The sequence below is a fragment of the Pteronotus mesoamericanus genome, unplaced genomic scaffold (genome assembly GCF_021234165.1).
Source record: "Pteronotus mesoamericanus isolate MK-2021 breed Mesoamerican mustached bat unplaced genomic scaffold, CSHL_Meso_final contig_78, whole genome shotgun sequence".
Taxonomy (NCBI): Eukaryota; Metazoa; Chordata; class Mammalia; order Chiroptera; family Mormoopidae; genus Pteronotus; species Pteronotus mesoamericanus.
In genome coordinates, this window is record NW_026555258.1 from 6,778,076 (window position 1) to 6,798,722 (window position 20,647).

The 20,647-nt window shown below is 54.1% G+C and overlaps 2 protein-coding genes across 3 annotated transcripts in view; one reads left to right on the forward strand and one right to left on the reverse strand.

Moving 5' to 3' along the window:
• Positions 1 to 20,647, reverse strand: part of LOC129079261 (zinc finger and BTB domain-containing protein 34) — a 265,100-nt gene that overhangs the window by 71,477 nt on the left and 172,976 nt on the right. The gene's annotated exons all lie outside the window — the stretch shown is intronic.
• ANGPTL2 (angiopoietin like 2) overlaps positions 9,488 to 20,647 on the forward strand; it is a 34,090-nt gene continuing 22,930 nt past the window's right edge. Inside the window, exon 1 of one of the 2 annotated variants that reach the window (XM_054584362.1) lies at positions 9,488 to 9,920. The gene's annotated coding sequence lies outside the window, so the exon portion shown is untranslated. Of the gene's footprint in view, positions 9,921 to 10,035; positions 10,077 to 20,647 lie in introns of those variants that run through there. The other variant, XM_054584363.1, reaches the window with a different exon arrangement.

The window sequence follows — 20,647 nt, forward strand, 5'->3', positions numbered from 1 at the left end:
CCTCCCTCCCCTCTCCCTGTGGGCCTGGAGGAGGTGGGATGGAGCGTGTTCTGCTCTTCATCAAGTCCCTTCCCTTTGCCTGCCTGAAAGGCCTCCCTTAACCGCTTCTGGGCTGTAGCAGACCTCGCTGGGCCCCTCTCTCTGGGAGAGGTGACATCTGCTCACATAGGAGTCACCAGCCTGCCGTGGGAGGGCCCTGGTCCGGTCTGGTGCCCTCAGATGCAGGTGGTCTCCACACCGGTGGTGATCTGGGTTTCCTAGGGCCCTGTTCCGCTGTGTCCTGGCCCTTCTGTTGTGGAAGGGCAGCCATCCAGCCCTCCTCTGCCACAAGGGGTGCGTGTCCCAACCCCTTCCCTGCACCGGTGTGCCACCTGGGCGGCCACAGCTCCTGCCCCGCTGCTGGCCCCTGCCCTCTTCACATGGAAACCCAGGAACGTCTGGGGGCAGTTCCTGACATTCTGTGAGGGCCACAGAGAACTGGAATGGGGTGGTGGGACCCACCTTTCCCCGACTGCGCAGAGCCCCACCTTCAGAGATCTCTACACCAGTTTCTATGCTCAGTGGGACCCACACTTCAGAGGCTAATGCTGCTCACCCCCTTCTTCTTGTTCCCCCGAAGGGGAGAGGAGGCTGAAAGGCACGTAGCCCCCTTCTCTCAGCTCCTCAGGGCTCTCCCATGCTCCACGGAGGGTCTAGCATTCTGTAGTTCCCCACATGCCGTCTTTGAAAAAGGACTCTCCCAGAGCCTCCTCATGTGGCCTAGGGGAGAAGCAGCTGTCTCATTTCAAAACTACACTTGTTTTGAGTCCAGGACATCCCCCTCCTCACAGCGCCCATGCTGGATTTACAGGGGTGGCAGTGGGGAGGGGCTGAGCACTGGAGGTGGGGACAGGAACCTCACATGACATGTGTATTATATAGTTACTCTCAGCTGTTCAGAAGCTCTGGTTTGCTAACAAGGAGGGAGTAAGGCATTTACTTTTACTGAATGCATGCAGCATTTCAACAATAAAGAAACAAAGAGCTGAGTCAGTTCTGGGGGTCAGACCTCACTCTGAGTGACCTTGGAAAAGACTTTTGACTCTTCTATGTCTCAGCTTTCATACATGCACAGTGGAGATTAGAATCATCATACCCACAACAAGAAGCTGCGGGTCTTTGAGATAGTAAAGAGCTTCACATTGTACTTAGAATGTACCTGGAATGAAGTTTATGGTTAAACTTCACAGCAGACACGGTGGCTATTATTACTTATAGGTGTTTTCAAACGCCAGAGTTAGGAAGAGGCACGAAGCAGGTCTCGGGTAGGGAAGGGCCAGGGGCCCAGTGCGGTGCCCTCGAGGCCGCTGCGGCCCCAGCCGAGGGGCTGAGTACGGTGCCAGACACGCTCAGGCCCGAAACACACGTTTTGTTTCACGAGTGGTGCTCTCTTAATTCCAGGAGACTATTAATCAGCTACTTATTAATGAGGTGTTCTGAACACAGATTTAAGCTGCATTTGGTCCAGCAACCAAGACAGGCTGTGGGTCTTAAAAAAATAAAAAAATAAAGCGGAGAGACCCCTCTGTGTACGGGCGGGTGGGCGGCCCTCCCGCCGGCGGGGCAGGAGCCGGCAGCTGTCTCCCGGCGCCTGCCGGAGCTGGATGGCGGCCGTGAATGCTTTCTTTCTTAAGTGAAGCTCCTCTCTGTGTGTGCTGAATCACAGCATTCACGGGGGGAGCGGGGACAAGAGCATTTCCTAAGTGGATACCAGGCATCAGCTGGGGTAGGGGGTGGGAGGCCTGGCTGGGCCAAGGCTCTAGCAGGAAAGGAACGTGAAACCGGCTCCTACAGGCGTCTCTCTGACCCCCTGTGGTGGGTGAGTGGAGGTGGGGGGACAGATGAACACTCACACCACAGACTCTGGCAGGGGGGTAGAGGGTGGGGGATGAACAGACCAGGCCCAAACTAGGCTGAGCGTCTGGGGCGTCAGCTGGGATTTGCCCCTTCCAGAAAGTCAGGTCTCAAGCATTCTGTTTACCAAATGCTCTGCACACATAGAAACCAGGACAGACTGGGTTCCATGTTGAAAGGGATGGGGAGGGTCCCCCAGGGTGGATTTCGAGGTGTTGGAAGTGTCTCTGCCTGGTGATTTCACCCTGGCCTTGTGCCTGGAAAGCTCGCTCCATCAGCGCCTCGCCAGGAGCCCTGGTTTATCTTCCCAGCTGCCTCCTCGGGCCCCAGGAAAGATAAGCAAGGTCACCAACTGCTCACTGCTTCTGGGACGAGCATTTCAGCAGGTATCTGTAAGGGGGCCGCGACCCGCCTGCACTGGCCATAAAACTGCCGTCAGCCCCTCATCTCCGGTTTGGGACAAAGGTCTTGTCTGACAGAGACGATGTTCTAAAAGCAACATTTTTTTAGAAAATTATACAGAACAGGGATGATTTAAAACAGCTTTAAACATTTCCAGTGAAATTTTTATTAGGAGGATGCAAAGAAAACCAGCAAACTAAAATTAAACCTCTCCTCTCTCTGCTCCCCAGCCTCCTCTCCCAGAGAACGGCCCCGGCGCCCGCTGCAGCCGGAGACCGCAAGGAGACACCAAACGAGCATCCCTTCAAATACCGTTGTGATGACAAAATGAAAACCAGGCAACTGAGAGTCTCGGCAAACTGGCTTTGAGTAAATGGACCTGGAGCCCAATCTCTGGTGTTCAGGTGGGGCTTAATAAATACTTGTTGACCGAACAGCAAACGTGTCCGACTGTCAGGTGGTATCCAGACTTGGGGAGAAGGGCTGCCCTGACTCTGTCCCTGGGCGGGGGGCTGAGAAGTCAGGCATGAAACCGATCCCACATGTGCTAAAAACAGGCTCTCAAAGCTGCTTTGTAACCGAGCATGCGCCCCGTGTTGACATTTGTTTGGCAAGCGTGTAACAGACAGTGTCTTCAAAGGGCCTTCCGTACGGCCTGGACACCCTCTGTGACACTGGGCCGTCCTGGGTGACCAGTAGCACTGCCCTGGAGTCTTCCCATAAATGCAAGTCTCCTAACTTCTCACCAGGGCCAGGGAACACGTGGTTGCCCTGCCAGGCACAGGGAAGCGAGTCACAGGATCTGACCACAATGACTCCAGGAGAGGAGGGGACCAGCTGGCTCACTCTCAGCTTACAGGCAGCTGTTCTGTTAAATCCGGATGGATGCAGGATTCTGGCAGTGCTGCCAGCTTCCTGATGCTCGGACCCTCCCCAAGGCCTTTCTAAGACCAGCAGACCAGGAGGGGAGGAGGGGTCTTGCCTTTTTGGCCCTTCACTGTGGGTCAGCTTCACTGGAAGCTTGATCGCTAAAACTGCCAAACTTCCTCGAATCTGAGAAGTCATCAAGTGATAAATGCATCATATGCTAATAAAAAACAAAAAGTGCTGCCAATTAAACCCTGACATGCTATTAAGATGTATCCCGATTTGGGAGATCTTAAAACAAGAAAAAATGTGTTACAGCTGAAAAAGGCAATTCATTTTCCGGACAACTGTGCTCCTGCTAGCACAGAGGCAGCCCCAATCCCAGACTCACTGCTTGCTACCTGCGTAGCCTGGTGCAAGGGCCTTCTATTTGCTAAGGCTCTGTCTTCCTGTTAATAGAGCAGAATAGTAATACTTGCCTCATAGGTTTTGAGAGGAGAAAAAAAAGATACTATAGAATGTTGAGCTTGATGTCTAGTAATCACAGGTAGCGACATAAGGTGCTCTAACAAGGCTTGTGGGGACAGCCCATTTTGTCATCTTCTGGTGTCCAGGTAGGTACACGGAGCTGAAACAATCTATGGATTATTGGGACTGGTATTTCCCAACAGAGATGACCAAGAGCAGGGAGGAAAGAGACATGAATTAAGAACTACCAACCAGCTGCTAGGTTTCTGGTGGGGCAAAAACAGCAGTGAGTGCGGGAGGTCTGGGCGAGAAGACACATTCAGCGGGGATGCAGGGAGTCCCTGTTCCTGAAATGGAGGCATGATTATATTCAAGTTAACTCTCTGGTCAAAAACAACTATCAAATTTGGACAATAGACAGAAACTACTTAAAATCACTTGAAAACAACCCAAAGCAACAGAAACCGGAGGAGACGTGGTCCTGGAAAGGTGGAAGCACCCTAGAGCACTTCCCAGTTTGCGGTGACACATGCGAGAACAGAACTAAGACGGAATGTAGCAATGTTATTGGCTGGGAAAAGGGGAAAGAGATTAGTCACTGAGGATAAAAATTGAAGAGGAAAATGCCAGAAAGGAGAGGACCACAGAGGGAAAGCTCCCTCTATACAAATTCCTCCCCCACAAATCCTTAGTTAACCCCTAAGTTGTACATGTGTGGATAGAGACTCCAAGGAGCCCTAAAGAAAGCAGTAGTGGGGAGGCAGAGAGTTCAACAATGGCCTGGAAGACAGAAGCTGGAGTACAAGTCCTGCCAAATTGAAGGGGCTGAGCAACAACTTACGGCCTTTGATTTAATTCCAGAAAAGCCATTCTTTACAAAGAAGCCCAATACAAAGGGTTATACCCTAGGGTTATGGGCAAAACCAAAATAAACCTACCGGAATAAAACCTGAAAACCAAGCCTCCACATTCTCAAGTGGGTATGACAGTGATTTGACTGCCGGCTAGAATAAAACAACATTCTTTAGAGGAAGACAATAAAATACACGGTCTTATGTATTATCCAAAATGTTTAATATGCAACTAAAAATATATAGATGTGAAAAAGCAGGAAAATGTGACAATCAAGAGAAAGCAGTCAATAAAATCAGATCCACTGATGAACCAGATGTTGGAGTTAATAAACAAGGATTCTCAAGTGGCTATTATAAATATCCACAGGATTTTCAGGAAATGAAGAATAGAATAAATAAATGGATAGAGAATCTCAGAAGAGAAATGGACCTATAAAAATAAACCTAGGTAAATTCTAGGAACAAAAAATAAAGTACCTGACATAAAACATATTTTGGATGAAATCAAAAGCAGCTTAAATATTGTAGAAGAGAATATCAGCAAACTTGAAGATAGGTAATAGGAATGATCCAAACTGAAGCACACAGTGAAGAAAGATAAAAATAAAGAAACAAACAAACAAACAAACAAACACAGTGACCAGTGGGACAACACCTAATGTGTAAATGGAATTCCAGAAGGGGAGGGAAGAGAGAATTGGGCAGAAAAAATATTTGAAGGAATAATGACCAAAAAAGTCCCCCTACATTACCAAATTCAGTGAAAAACATCAACCCATAGACCTAAGAAGCTCAGTGAAGCCTGCATAGAATAAATACCAAGAAAACCACGTCTGTTCACACCACAGTCAAACTCCTACAAATCAAAGACAAAGAGATATCTTAAAAGAAGTCAGAAGGGAAAAGACCTATCATGTACACAGGAACAATAAGAGAACTGACTTCTGATTGGAAACAACACAGGCCAGAAGGCAATGGAAAAGCATTTAAAAAGTTCTAGAAGGAAAAAAGTCAGTTTGGGACATGTGAAGCTTGGAATTCTGTTCCTCCCGTCCCAAGCGCTCCCTTATAAGGCATATTATCCACGCACTCGCCCCCCACTCCTACCATACACACAGTAAGCTCAACAGCCCAACATTCCCAACAACCACAAAAAAAATTGTAACTGTCAGGAAGGTGATAGGACATGAAAATGCATGAAATCATTTATACACACTGTCAGACATCATTAGGATTCTTTGTGTTCTGCCACCATGTAAACATCAGACATTTCTCATCTGTATAAAAACTCTAATAAGGAAAACGAAGATTCTCTCCTCCTTAAATGTTTTAGTCACTTGATGATTTGGTCCAACAGGCAGTGGAAATGTGGGAATAGTGCTCCTATAGAAGGTCAAGGGGGATTCCACGATCTGGAAGCAATCAAGGTGGAAGCTTGACAAAGGTGTTCTGGGTAAGGGTGGGGAACAGTGTGGGAACAGGGAAGAGCCCCAGCAGCAGCACACACGTCCTGAGCAACTGCCAGATGCCAAACGCCAGGTACCGTGCTAAGTGCTCCAGGTGCGTTACCGTGATCTCACTCTACCCCTGAGGAGTGCTAGTGTTCATTTTTTAAAAATGAAGAAACAAAGTTTGAAAGAGAATCAGAGGATTTCCCAGGTGAGTGACAGCTTTGGGATCTGAACTCAGACCTGTTGGACTCTAAGCCGTTGCTCTTAGCCCTCCCCAAGCCAGCCGTTCAGGTATCACTCCACCGCACTGGGCCAGAAGAAACGAGAGCTCCCCAAGGCTGCGCCCACGCAAGTCCTGGTGCTCAGGGACTCACAGACAAGGAGGTAAAACAAATCACTGTAGCCAGCATTTGCTGAGCACCTGCTATGTACTAGCCATGGTATGTTACACTTAATGTGTCTCATCTTATTTAATTTTCACAACAGTTCTATGGAGTAAATCCTTGTATCATCTCCATTTCACAGGTGAGCGAAGTGAGGCTCAGAGCTACTGAGTGGTAGAAGTAGAACTTGACTCTATGGCTCACGCTCCCCAGCTGCTGCATACTCAACTGTCAGAGGCCACCAAAGGGGCAGGGGTTATGAAAGATGGACAGAGCAAGGCCACCTGTGCTCCTCCCCCTCCTGATGAGGTCCTAGGAACTTTGAATTGTGGAAGCAAATTTGTTCTCAAGGGACTTGAGCTGCACCTGTTCTGGAGGGGGGGAAGTCCGAGGGACCTCCCTTCCCCCTGACCTACTGACTCCAACGGCCTCTCCTACCAGGGTGGTTGCAGCCATCTCCCACAAGCTCTGGGTGACTTGTCTGAGGCTCCCATCAATCCAGGCTGCACTCAACAATTAATGGGGGCTTTCAGAGTAAAAGCAAGTCGGAGCACTGCCACGCTTAAAACCTTTCAGTTGCTTGCGCCCATCCTTGGGATAAAGCCCCACCTCTCACAAGGCCTCGTGTTCTGCCCTGCTCCCCTTCTCTGCTCAGCCAAAAGCACTTCTCAGCTCCCTGCACCTGCTCTTGCCTCGGGGTCTGCTCCAGTTACTGATGCTGTGCAACAAACTACCACCCAAACTCAGAGGCCCAGAAAAGCCATTCCTTATCCTTGTGGATTCCGTGATGAAGAATTCAGATATGGAACAGTGGGATGGCTTATCTTTGCTCCCGATGTCTGAGGCCTCAGCAGGAAGACTCTCTAGCTAGGGGCAACTCGATGGCTCGGGGCTGGAATCATCGAGAGGCATCTTTCCTCACACGCCTGGGGCTGGTGCTGGCTGTCAGCCGGGACCTACGCATCTGATGGCCTCCGCATGGCAGCTTCGGGGTAGCTGGACTTCTCAGGCTCCAACCTGGCTCAGAGCTCCAGAAGAGGCTGCCCTAGTGAACAGGCGGAAGCTGCACAGCTGCACCGCCTGTTCTCACTCAGCCTTGAAGTCCGGTAAAGCCACTCCCACTGCGCTCTGTCAGTTACAAGCCAGTTACCAACCCACCTAGATTCAAGGGGAGGAGTGTCAAGGTTTCCCTGTGGACCAGGAGATATTGTTGGGGACATCTCTTTGGAAAAGCAAGCCACCACATGGTCCTTACACACTGTTGTCTCTGCCAAGACCACCACCCTCTGTCCAGCCTCACCACTGGCCGACTCTTACCAAGCACCCAGGCTTTAGCCGAAGCAACACTGTCAGGGAGCCTGCCTTGACTGCCCGCCCAGGATTAGTCAGGCCTCCGACTTAGATACCCCCTTGGCGCCCAGACCTCCGCACGCAGCCAGTCTGTCTGCCTGCCTCCCCTCCTGACTGTGAGCTCTGAAAGGACAGGGACTTTGGCTTCCTGGTGTTGGCTCAGAGCAGGTTCCACACACCCTGGAGAAGAGAGAGGAAGAAGGAGGGGAAAAAGAAGGGAGCATGCTAGCCCCCGGGCTGTCAAGCGTGTAGATCAAAAAGGATTCAGCTCCCTCCCCTGTGCTTCTGCTTCTCTTGAGCTCCCCCCCACCTCCCACCCTCCCCAGTCCCCGCCTGCCACAGCCCCACCACCACGGCCCCACCCGGCCCCACCCGGCCCCACCGGGCCTTTCGGGGAAGCCACAGAATGGCAGGGCATCTTCAACCCTGTGGGAGATGTAGGGAGGGTTTCTGTCCAATCCAGCTGTCTGCTAGTGTGGTCTATAGCATACAGAGGTCTTTTGGCAAAGACACACCTTCTAAAAAGGGGTGGGACTGACACACAGCAAAAAGGAGAAGGTCCGAGTGTGCTGAGAGAAGCTGAGGCAGGAAGGAAAACGTGCTCCCTGCAAAGACAGAAGTGACAGCCCTCAGGCGAGGGGGGCGGGCAGGATGGGCCGTTTGCCTAGGGACCAAGAACATGATGCACTGTGCTGAGGCGTGGGGAGAACCCCATTAAAATTTCTCTCAGTTGGCACCCCAACATACACACCACCACCACCACCACCATCATCATTCTTTTTTCTTTTTTAAAGAAAGAAGAGTCCCCAGCGCTGTTTCACATGGCTGTGGTCCAGGCAGAGGGATGCAGCTGAGCCTGCGTGCTCCCTGGCTGGTTCTCGCCCTCCTGTCCTGGGGGACTGCTCGCTTTGGGGTCCAGTGCCGTCTCCTCCTCTCCTCTCGCTGTCAGCACTCACAAGCTCCCCCTCGATGACAGGCTGTGCGGAGGACTCTGATGGTCACCCATTATTTCTTCCTTGCAGAATCCGATGGGGGCTGGGGTCAGGGCAGCCCCGGCCCCAGACCTGACCCCAGAGTCTGAGTTCAGTCGTCGCCCTGCGCCGACGACCCTTCCCAGAACGACCTCACAGAACCCTCACCATGGTCTTTGGAGGCAAGTGACTACTAGGATTCGCTCATTTGCTGATGCGTGAATGGGATGCCCAGAGAGGTGACTTCATCAGTGACTTAATCAAAGCCATGCAGGGGGCAGTGACAGTGTTTCTCCAGCACCGCCCTCACCCCAGCTGTGGTGTTTCCACGGCTCTTGGCTCCTGTCTCCCCCGCCTTCATGACACGGATGCCACTGGTTTCTGTGCAGACAGCCTTGGACTTCCTTCCCCAGGGCTCAGGGACGGGAAGGAGGCCTCCAGGAAGGCCATCTGCAGGGGCTGCCCTGCCTGCCCACCTGGCTCTGTGGGGCCGTGCTGGGGAGGGCCCTGCTCCCTGCAGCTTGCGCACTGTTGCGTGCACAGCTGGAGCAGATCGCAGCCCATTACCTGAGTCAGAAGGGAAGCTGTTTGCCTTGCGGAGTGAACCAGGAGCTGCCTGGGCTTATGGGGAGCGGGCGGGCCAGGGAGCAGAGCTGGCCAGGCGGCTCGTGCCAGGGAAGGAGGGGGCCGCTGAAGCAGCCAAAGCGGGCTGGGGCGGGAGGGGCCAGGCCAGCTGGGGCCGGAGCTAGTGTGACATCACTGGGCGGCCCGCCTCTGTCTGGGGCTGAGGGGAGGCCCGGAGCCTTTCTGGGGCCTGGGGGATCCTCTTGCATTGGTGGGTGGAGAGAAGTGCCTGCAGCCAACCAGGGTCAGGCTGTGCTCACAGTTTCCTCCGGGCGGGCGGCATGTAAAGGCTCCACAAAGGAGTTGGGAGTTCAAATGAGGCTGCAGCAGACGGCCTGAGGACCGACCAAGCCCCAAGCGGTGCTGCCTGAGCCCAGACCTGCAGAGCATGGCCCTGAGGCAGCCGCCGGCTCCCACCCCAAGAGGAGGCAGGTTGTGAGCAGCCCTGCAGGACCCCGGCCAGCCCCCACCCAGCCTGGCGGAGCTGCACTGTGCAGGAGGAGCAGAGCCAGCAGAGGCCAGCGAGGCAGGGCTGCCGGGTGGCCGGGCAAGCCTGAGACTTGAGGGCCCTCCTGGAGGCCATGGACAGGCTGCCCCGCTGACGGCCAGAGGGAAGCATGTAAGGAGCGGCCCCAGGAGCCAAGCAGGAGGGACGAGGTAAGGGGCTAGCTTGGTGGCACCGAGGGACAGGAAGAGAGAGGCAGCAGCTGGCCCTGTGTCTTGGGACTCTAGACCCCGACTCTTCCAGTTGGGGTGCGTGTGCAGCCGGATCCCAGAGGGGGTCACTCCTGTTTTCACTTGGAGCCAAACAAGGTGTGTGCCAGCGCAGGACCAGTGGATGCCGGGGCAGGGGGTGGTGCTCTGGGCGTGGGATCACGGGCTGGGGTTCCGAGGCTTCGTCAGTCAGCCGCTCTCCTCCGCAGACAAAGAGCCTTTGGGGGACGGCGGTGGCTCCTGGGCCTGGCCCGGCGCTGGGGGGTGTGCGTGAGTGTGTGCTCTGTGTAGGTGTGTGCCCAAGAGGCCAGCAGACCAAGCAGTTGCAGACGTCAGGAGCAGCTGAGCGTTTGGGAAGCCGTTTGTAAGTTTGCGGTTCCTCTGCACCCTGGCTAGGGAGGACGCCCAGGCAAAAGCAAAAGCGAGCGCTGTCCTGTGGGAGCCGGGAGCCCTTGTTCAGAAACTTCCCTGGCGCGGGCAGCTGGTGCCCACACCCTCAGCCAGGGAGGAGAGGGGCGCAGGGCTACAGTGCTGGAAGGGACGTGCCAGCCTGAAGTCTGTGCCTCTGTGACTTGAGGCAAAGTCCCGCCCTGGCTTTCTCTGCATGCCCAAGGGCGCCTGATCCCTCCTCACAGTGGGAGGTTTCCCAGGTACCCTCGTCTCAAGCAGGCTGGATGTGGCTGGGAAGCAGGGGCGAACCGGCATCAGGCAGGGGGACGGCACAGGCTCCACATTCCGAGTCCCTTGAAAGTGCTCAGTGTTAGATAACATTTCGAAACAGAAATTCTTCCCCGACCCCTCCCTCCTCCTTCTGTGATATGTATGTCATGGGTCAGCTATTCCTCCGCTGTGGGATGGGAGGGCTCCCAGAGGCCTGTCCGCTACTTAGCAAAGGGCTCCCTCTCCTTGGGGCTCTGAGGACAGTGGAGGACACCACTTCTGAAGCTGGCCCGATGCTCCCCACGGGTACTTTTCCAAACTGGGGTACAGTAAGGTAGTGCTCACGAGCTAGGTTCAAACCCTAGCTCTTCTCTCTGAGCCTCAGCTTCCTTTTCTGAAAAGTGGAATGATAATAGTGCCCATCTCTTAGCAACAGCTGATGCCTATATTGCACTCACCCTGATCCAGGCACTCACCGACCTGTAGAATCCTCACGGCCACCCTATAACCTATGTACTGCTATTCATCACCGTTTTACAGGTAGGAAACTGAGGCACAGAGGGTATGTGATTGTGCCCGAGGCCACATGGTGGGGGAGTGGCAGCCCCAGGACTTGGGTCCAGCACTCTGAACCACATTCTGCTGCTTTCTAGGAGAGCCACACGTGGTCATGCCCAGGAAGGCCTCGGCACCAGTGCCCGGTACGTGGCCAACCCTCAGAAAATGTTAGTCACCGCTTATTATGAACCATAACAATCAGAATCACAGAGGAAAGAGCAGATACCTGCATTCTCTCTGCCCTGACAGATACTGTTAGAGTGTCCAAAAATCCCCAGGTCCTGAGGGGGGCTTATGTCTGTGGTGACCTGCAGCATGTCTGGGTCTTAGAAGGCCACACTAAGAGCAAGTGCAGGTGCAACAACAAAAGGAACTCAGTGCACCCAACACCAGTCCTACAGTAGAGCATCCAACACCCTCACAGGCACTCCCTGTCTGCCTGCTGGTCTCCCGCCAGAACCTGAGTGGGTGAGGAAAGTGGGCTACCTCCGTGCCGCAGGAGGTCCCCCAAACGGGAGGACCTGCACCAGGCTTGTGCTGGGGCTGCCCAAGGAGAGGCAAAGGCCCCCGCCCCAAACCCCACCCCTATCACCGAGTCTGGCCACACATGGCCAAGCCCGGTGGACCTGACATCAGCCAACACTGGCGCCCCTTAGCCCGGGACAGCAGCTTCTCACCCATGCCCCCTGAACTCCGGGAAGCAAGCCGGCCTTAGATATTTGCTTCTCTAGCACCAGGCCCCCGGGCTGCGCAAGCTCCAGCCGGGAGCCAGGGCGGCTCGCTGTGCTGCGGGCAGCCCAGGCCAGCAGAGGCTCTGACTGACTTCACAGGGCTGGCAAACACAAATAGGTTAATTATTAGTCAATAAAGGCGGCAGTGGTGGAACAGACAGAAACGTGTAAAGCACATGGCCCTGTGTGTGTGGGGCGGGGTGTGGAGGGTACTGCATGGTGTTACTGCAAGGTCACGGGCAGAACTCAGCCACTGCTCTACCCACAATGATTTGTGAAGTACCCGCTGGGCTAAGAAAGGCACAGGCATTACCTAATTTCATCCTCACCAGGACCCTAGGAGTTGGGCTCTAGTTTTAGCATCCCATTTTATAGATGAGAAAACCAAGGCTTAGAAAGGGTAAGTTACTTGCCCAAGGCCACACAGTTGATGATTAAGTAGAACTTGATCCTTGCTCAGTCTGGCTTCAGAGTCCATACCTTCCCCATTCTTCCGCCTTGTTCAAGGCATCTTGACTTTTTTCCTGACCTTGTCACTGGGTCCCTGCCCATGGCCCCCAGCAGCCACATCTGTTTTGGTTGCTGTCCTACAGAATGCTGCACAACCCCATCTGAAAACCACATGCCTGCCTGGCTGGGCTATATCACTTGCTTGTCACAGGGGCCTACCTCCGAGACAGAACAAGCATTATTGCCACCCCTCTTACAGATGCGCCACACAGCGTGCCTGTGGTGACGCGGTCAGAGAGAGATGGGGCTGGGTTCCCAGCCAGCCTGTCTGACTTCAGCAAGCCACGCACCTGGTGCTCGGCACTGCGGTCCCCCCATGTCGGCACCACGGAGCACTGGCACCGGCTCCATGGAGTGGAGCCTCCTTGTGTTTCCTGCACTCACTCCCACTGGGAGACTCCCAGGGCTGCTGGATCGGGGCGCAGGCCCCCAGGGACCACGCTGGGCCACACCTGAGCAGCTCCTCGGAAGCCATGAGAGGTGGCACTGGTAGCTACCTCAGAACAAACGTAACAGACAGCAGCCCTGCCCTAGGCAGGGGCGCCCGACTCTAGCCTCTCCCTTGATCGCTGCACATCCCATCTGATGCGGTCTCAGCGCACAGCGGGCAGGTAGGGCAGGGGCTCTGTTTCTTGCACCCACAGCCCAGGGGGAGGAGGTGGAAGGTGACGCCAATAACCACCCAGACACACAACGACAGGAAACTTGTAAAGACTTGGTGGCACTAAGAGGGTCCTGCAGAATGGGCGGTGCAGTCCCCACTTTACAGGGGAGGAGACCGAGGCTCGGAGGACGCGCCCAGCACCTCTGCCCAGGCCCCCCCACTGGTGCGCCAGAAGGCAGGGATTCAAACCCGGGTCTGGGCTCTTTCTACCCAACCCTGCTGCCACCCTAGACACACACACTGTGGAAATCTCAAGAATGAATCAATTCATTCAATAGCGTTTCTTTTCTGTAAATTTATATAAAACACCCCAAATAGAAGGGTTATTCAGCCACTGGCGGCTTGGAGTTTGTGGTGATAGGTCACATCAGAACTTCATTCTGATGGTAGTTTCTATGACAAAATCCTAATTCTCTCACTTTGACTATAAGCCATGTGACTAATTTAATAACAGCTTTGGAGGGGGGACACTAAACATTACATTATAATGTTGTAAAACATCATAAAACGGTAAACACTGTAAACCATTACAATGTCCCGTTACATGTATACATTGTTGTAAGACATTCTGATCACAGAAATGTTCACATGTGTGTGCGGGGATGAGGGGGGAGGAAGGGCGCAGGCCGGCCTCTCACAATCGGGCTATTGTGTTAGGTCTATTCTCTGGTGAAACCGGCCTGCCGTGGGGCCAGCAGCCTGAGAGCCCCAGCCTTCCCTTCAGAAAGGCGGGCCGAGATCACCTCCGAAAAGACCAGAACGAACTCTGTTCCTACCTCCAAGAGATGCCTGAGGACTCGCCCAGCCCCAGAAATGCCTAGACGCCTGCTGGAGGTGGTGGTCCCACTCCAACTTTCTAGAAGGAAAGGTTCTATCTCTCAGTTACTGCTGAACCTCCAGCACCGACTCAGGGCCGGGCAGAGAAAGGTATCTGTGAGCGAGTGAGCGAGCGAGCGAAGCAAGCCTCGGACCCAGGCAAACAAGACTCTCAAGCCCAGGGGCCACGCCATCCCGTTCTCTATTGTCCAGGTATGGCCCCTTTTAGGGTGGCTCCTCTCCCCCAACCCCTATGCCAGCCAGATTAAGTGCCGCTACAGCCCCCTGAGCTGTCCCACCAGGATGCCGGTCACTCTGCAGTACACATGGCTGCTCTCTGTCTCACCTATTACTGGGGGCCCCTGGAGGGCGGGGGCCTCCCTTGCTCCTGCTCCTTCTCCAGCCCCCAAGCGAAGTGGCTGGCACAGTGGAAATGCTCCGGAAATATGACCAATGAAGAAAATCCGCGAGTTCCTATTTAGTAACCCAGGTGCCACCCCTGGCTTTTGGGTAGTCAGAAGGGGTACCATCCTGACCTTGCTCTTAAGAAGCTTGCAGTCTGGGGGTACACGAGCTGACGTGGCGAGCTGCATCCCGGATGCTGTGACAGGAGCCACAGCTGCCCCTGGGAGCTGGAGGAGGGCGGGGCCCTCACTGCACATGGATGGCTTCACAGAGAAGTGGGCTTGGGAGGTCAGCCTAGCAAGGAGGACGGCAGGCAGGGCACGGGGGAAGTGCTGAGGCAAAGAGAACGGCGCGTGCAGAGGCAGGGAGGCGTGACGGCACAGGCTCTGTGTTTTTTAAGTAGGGCACTGACAAGACCAGATTTAAGTTTTAGAAAGAAGGGCCCGGAGCTGTGTTGTCCCAAAGGCGGAGAGGCCAGTTAGGGCTGTGTGGGTAAGAAACCTGACTCTGGAGTAAACAAACCTGGTCCCAGGCCCAGCTCCACCCCTTGGCAGACCTGTGGCCCTGGGCACATGACGTCGTTACCTCTGTTCCCTCAGTTGTGAAAGGGGACAAGCAAAGCCCCTGCCCTGTCTACAGAGCTGCTGGGATTGGTGAGGTAGGCACCAAAAGTGCTTGTCCCAGTGTTCACAGGGTAACCCCAGGCCAACAGGCTGAGATAGCCCTGATGCCAGCCACTTGGCCTGGCCCAGAAGAACAGCTCCAGGCAAGGCCCGGTTTCCCTGGAAGGTGTGGGGGGCAGCCCCATCCATCTAGCCCCAGGCCTCTCCCTCTCCTATGAGGCTCCCCAGTTCCAGGGCTCCGGCGCGCACTGGGCCCTGCCGGAAGTGCGGCAGCCAACTCAGAAGCCAGCTCTGAAATGGCTTCTGCAGACTCCCCGCCTCTGCCCTGCTGGCTGGGGCTCCTGGCACTGAGGGCTCAGCGTGCTGGCTTTGGGGGAATCTCAAAATGGTTCCCAAGCAATGTGTCATGAAAAAGTCACCGCAGCATCCTTGTCCCCCTGGCGAAGGAAACCAGCTCCCCACTGCCTGACCACATTCCCTCTTACCCTGTGATCTCACAGTGTGACCACAACCCGCCTCTTCCATGGACTCACCCCTGCCGCCGCCCCCGCCCTCCCACCCCCCACAGCCAGCAACTCCCTGGTGGCAGGACCACGTGCACCAGGGGCATCAGGCAGATTCAGTCCCCCAGGGCCCCTCTTCCAGACAAATCTGCCTGACCCTACACTACCTGCTTCCCTGGCTCGCGCCTGTGTTCGCCTGTGTCCCTGTCCCCTGTGACAGGGCTGGCCCCAGGCTGTCGCCTCACACAATGGCTGGGGGAGCTACATGGATGGGCAGTGCAAGGCTGGGTGGACAGACAAACGGCTTGTTGAAGGTCTTACGAGAGCTGAGCTGGCAGGGTCTGGGAACTGGCTCCAGCCTCCCCGGGTGCCCACATGGTCTGTTGGTGGAGAATGATTCACAGGGAGCCCGGGCTGGGAGGGATGGCAGCTGGCGATGCAGCTGTCCCCGCCCTGGCCTCCAGGCTGGCGGTGAATCACCTAGGACAATGAGGCACAGTCCCTGCTCCAGGTTTTCTAAGGTGAGGGCGCCACTACTCATCCTAGGTGCCCATTTTGGGGTCTCACCACTTGGATAATCAAGAAGTTCTTTCTAATATCTAACATAGCTCACCCTTGTGCTGGCCTGAAAGCCATTTCCACTTAGTCCACGGTGACCAAGAAGTAATCTGCATCCTGGCCATTAGACAGATGCGTTGCGTGGGGAGACAATTTTGAGGAAAGTGAGGGCATGGACCTTGCAGCTGAGAGCTGAACCCCAGTCCTGATGTTTACTCCAAGTGTCCTCGGGCAAGTGACCTAACCTTTCTGGACCCGGGTTTCCTCTACTGCAAAATACAGATAATAGTATCTTTCTCTTAGGTAACGAGACCATGTAATTTGTTACCCAATCACGGCACTTTTGAAAGTAATGGGGGGTGCTATTAGTAACTACATAAGACAGCACACCTCAGCTGGACCAGCCAGGGTGCGTGGTCCCCTGCTCATGGGGTTGTAAGCGCTAATGAGCGAGCACGCAGCTGGGCACACAGCAGTTTTCAACAAACAAGCGACCGCTGTTATTTTCTATACTGTTGGTCAGCTGGGCCCGCTAGGGTCTTATCTTCTGGAATTTTCCTTTGTCTGGATCCCTCCCACATCCTGGATTACCAATTCAGTTGGGTGCCACCCCACTGGCTGGCCACCCATCTCAACCAGCTTTAGTAGGAAAAACTGTCAACTTTGAAGTTTTGATTTTCTTTTGTCTGTCCTGATGTTGGCTGAACAATCTTGACTGGCACTCAGATGTGTCAGACTGACTCAAACACAACTCCAGTTCCTGGCTTCCCAGGACCCAGACATCAGGGGCCAGAAGGGAGCTCCCAGGGCCGGGGGCCGGGGGCCAGCTGCCGGCTTCCTCATGCCCTGGCACAGCCCTCCTCTCCGGCCTCCTGCCGTGCCTCGGACTGGCCTCATCCCTGGCCTCCGTCCACGATCACAGAGTCATGGGGCAGGGCTGGCTGGCGGGGGGGGCCTGTGAGCCCTTCGGACTAGTGACGCAGTGCCACCCTGAGATCTCCATTGACCCCAGAGGTCTCTCTGGGTCAGCCATCCTGGGGATCCCATGAGCTGCCCTGTTCTTCCCCTGCCTGGGGTGGGGTCAGAGAATAATCTCTCTGGAGTTGCCTGTGACTTCAGCGCTTTTGTTTCTATACACTCAGTGTGGTGTACCTTAGGGTTCTGTTAGCGGCCCTGCCTCTTAGTAGCACTTTGGTTGATGACTGGGCAAAGTGACTCATGGTCTTTGAATCTCAATAGTTTACTCACCTGCTGCTAGCCTTGAAAGCATTTTTGTGGGAATTAGAAAATTGCTGTAATAGAAATATACAAAACTACAAAGGTGACAACTGTGAGCTGTGCTCCCCGGAGCTGCCTACAGCACAAGCTGGGTCACCACGCGTGGCAGCCCTGAATGAATGGGACTCCCCTCTGGGGCAGCTGGGGAGCTCGAAATCGTGTGCAGGGCTGGGCTAAAGCGGGTCTACAGTTGTGAGCATGTGAGACATAGAGTTAATAAACCTCCTGCAATAACCGTAACGCCTTTTTCCATATGAACAACTGTAAACCTACTTTTGCCCACCTCTGAATATAAGTGCTTGGGTGATAACCGGCTGTATTATTACTTTTGCTATTTGACTTTCTCTCATTCCTAACCTTTGCGGGGAGAGCTCACCGGAGTACCCCAGGCCAGTGGCTTCCGCCACAGGGCAGGACACAGCTCTATCTTATAAAAACAATCCTTCCTACAAAGCGGCCGCTCGCCTGGGCTGCTGTGCTGCAGAGAAGGGCACGGCCACGCAGTGTGTGGCCCGGAGCACCGGCCACGCAGGGAGGATCACAGCGGCCCGCCGGGGGCTGGGGAGGCCACCTCCCAGTGTGTAGAGGCCGTCACGTGGCTCTGTCACACCAGCCCCACTTGTGGGGAGGGAAACCCAGGCATAATGGAAACTCCTCACAATACAATGTGGAAAAGCCATTTCAAGAATCGTTTTTATTTTCATATCGAAGCCAAGGAAAATAGTTGGATTTGCTTTTCTTTGTTGGTCATAGGAAGAAACTGAGGAGCGTGGCTTTGATTGGAATTGAGTTCTTCCCCAGGTCTAAAACGGCTGGAATCCTGGGGGGTTATTTCTCTTGGGATGCAATTAGTTGAATAAATATCAAGAGAGCAAAAGTATACAAACTCATTACTGCCCATTAAAAACTGCCAAACTAGCAAAAAACTGAGGTGGGGGGTGGTATTGGAATCTTTAAGAAAAATAAAGGACTCCAAGGCCAAGGGCGGCACGAAGAGCACAGCCCGGGTGTCAGGCGGACCAGAGTTCAGGGCTGGCTCTGCGCCGACCCTTATCTGCCATGTACCCCTGGGACAGTCACTCAGCCTGTCTGGGTTTCTGTGTCCCCGTTAGTAACAACCTCACTGGGATACCTGAAACAATGTATGTCGGATGCCCAGAACAGTGCCCTGTTCCTTCCCTTCCTTCTTGTAACCCGAGCGGCTCCAAGTCATTCCCGCCAAACCCAGACTCCATGGAAATGTAACAGTAAGACCCAGAACCTGTAGTTTCTTGCCTGGTCCCACCACTCACACCGTGACCTTGAGCAAGAAGACACCTTTTTGAGCTTCTATTTCCCTACCCTCAAAACGGCACATGACCACCCTGGCTGGTGTGGCTCAGTGGACTGAGTACCAGCCTGCAAACCAAAGGGTCACAGGTTGGATTCCCAGTCAGGGCACGTGCCTGGGTTGTAGGCCAGGTCCCCAGTGGGGGGGCACGCAAGAGGCAACCACACATAGATGTTTCTATCCCTCTCTTTCTCCCTCCCGTCCCTTCTTTCTACAAATAAAATATTTAAAAAAAAATAAATAAAGATCTTGCAAAAATGGCACACTACTACTACCTAGTTCTGAATGTCGTAATGATTAAATGAGATAATGTATATGCAAAGGGCCGTGTGAACCTGAAAACCTGTACGAGTGTTAACTGTCAAGTTTGGTTCACTTTTTAATTGGACAATCTCAAGAAATGCCCTTTATGGACAGCACAGTCTCTGATGGCATTTGCATGCCTCCTACTTCCCTACTCTGTGCCCAGTGCTGTGTGACACACTAGGGACACCAAGGCAGCGAGGACTCAGTCCCCTGGCAGGCTGCTCCAGGGCTGGGAGGCGAGGCCACACAGAGGTCTGGGTCAAAAACCGGCAGACAGAACCGGCTGCCCCTCTGTGCGATGGGACAATGAACTCTGTATCATCCTGGGGCGAGGGGATGGTTCAAGGAGATGGTAAAAGTGATGGACACACCGCCTGCGCGTGGCCAGCCCTCCTCCCTGTGAGCCTGGCTTTGCTATCCCTGCCATGATGCCGCTGCCATCACATTACTCCATCTCTGGTGACGGAAGCCCATCTTCCTGACCTAGTGTACAGGGTGGTCTGGAACACCCCGCTTCACAGGAGAGGCTCAGCCTTCAGGATCTCAGGTCCCAGGATGCCCTGGGAGCTCACACGTGGCGGGGAAGAGGACTCAGTGATAAACAGTGCATCCCTGCCTGGTCTTGAGACCTGCCTGGGAAGGTCTAGAAGTCAACCCTTCCCTGGAGTCAGTGGCCTCCCTGGGCCTCTGGCAGTTTCTGGGCCATGGCAGAGGCCCATGCTGGCATGGGTGTTGGCACAGAGAGGTGTTTGCCAGCCCCTGAGGCAGGTGAGCGTCCTAGAAGGCAGGGGCAGGCCCACCCTAGCTGGGAGGGCGGCTCTTCCCCATTGTTCTGGGCCGGGTGTGGCTGCTGGCACAAGAGCAGCCAAAGCGTGTTGGAAACCAGGCAAACACTCACAAACTCAGCACGGTTTCCACTAACGTCACTGCAGCCCTACCTTGTAGCCCAACCCAAACCGGGGGCTCCCAGGCACCTTTCTCTGCCTGGACTAAAAGGAACCATTGGAACTATGCTTGGGCTTTGTCATTCCAGTGAGAACAGCTCAGTGTGACCCTAGAGAGCACAGGGTCTGGGAAACTGCCCACTGGCTGTCACGGGTGGAGCCTGGGCCCAGGCTGTTCACTGGAGAAAGCCCCCACGGGGGCCCTGGTAAGACAAAACCTTCAAGTCTTGTGCTGTGGTTATTTTAGTGTAAATTTAATGTGCAATCAGAGTGGTAACGCTAATATTTGTTTTACTACTAAAAACCAGATTAAGTACATTTCTGTGTAGTCATTGAGAGTCTGAAGGTTTGTGGATGGAAAAGGGGCCACATAGTAAACCTGACCAGCCCAGGGGAGGCCTGCGTGGCAGCCTCACAAACTCAGAGACCAAAGTAACCACAGGGGATGGTCTGAGCACAAAAATTCCTAACGAGAAGCAAGTGATGGCAGGTAGGCATGTCCTAGGCCTGTAGCTTTCTTGACAAAGGTCAATCTTCACCTTAGGTAGGCTGTCTATTGTCTTTCTGCATCTAGCGTAACACACCTTTGAAATGTCAGAGTGGTCTTCTTTTCTAGACCCCCAAGGCACAGTCTTGGGCTCTACAGCACAGAATCCCTGGTTATATCTTGTTCCCCGCACACCATCTCTCTGTGCTGTAAACGTTTATTAAGTATTCTGTATCCACCAAAGTAAAACAAGTAGGTGTCTATGTTGCCTTTTTACCCAATCCCAGAGAGCCCCCT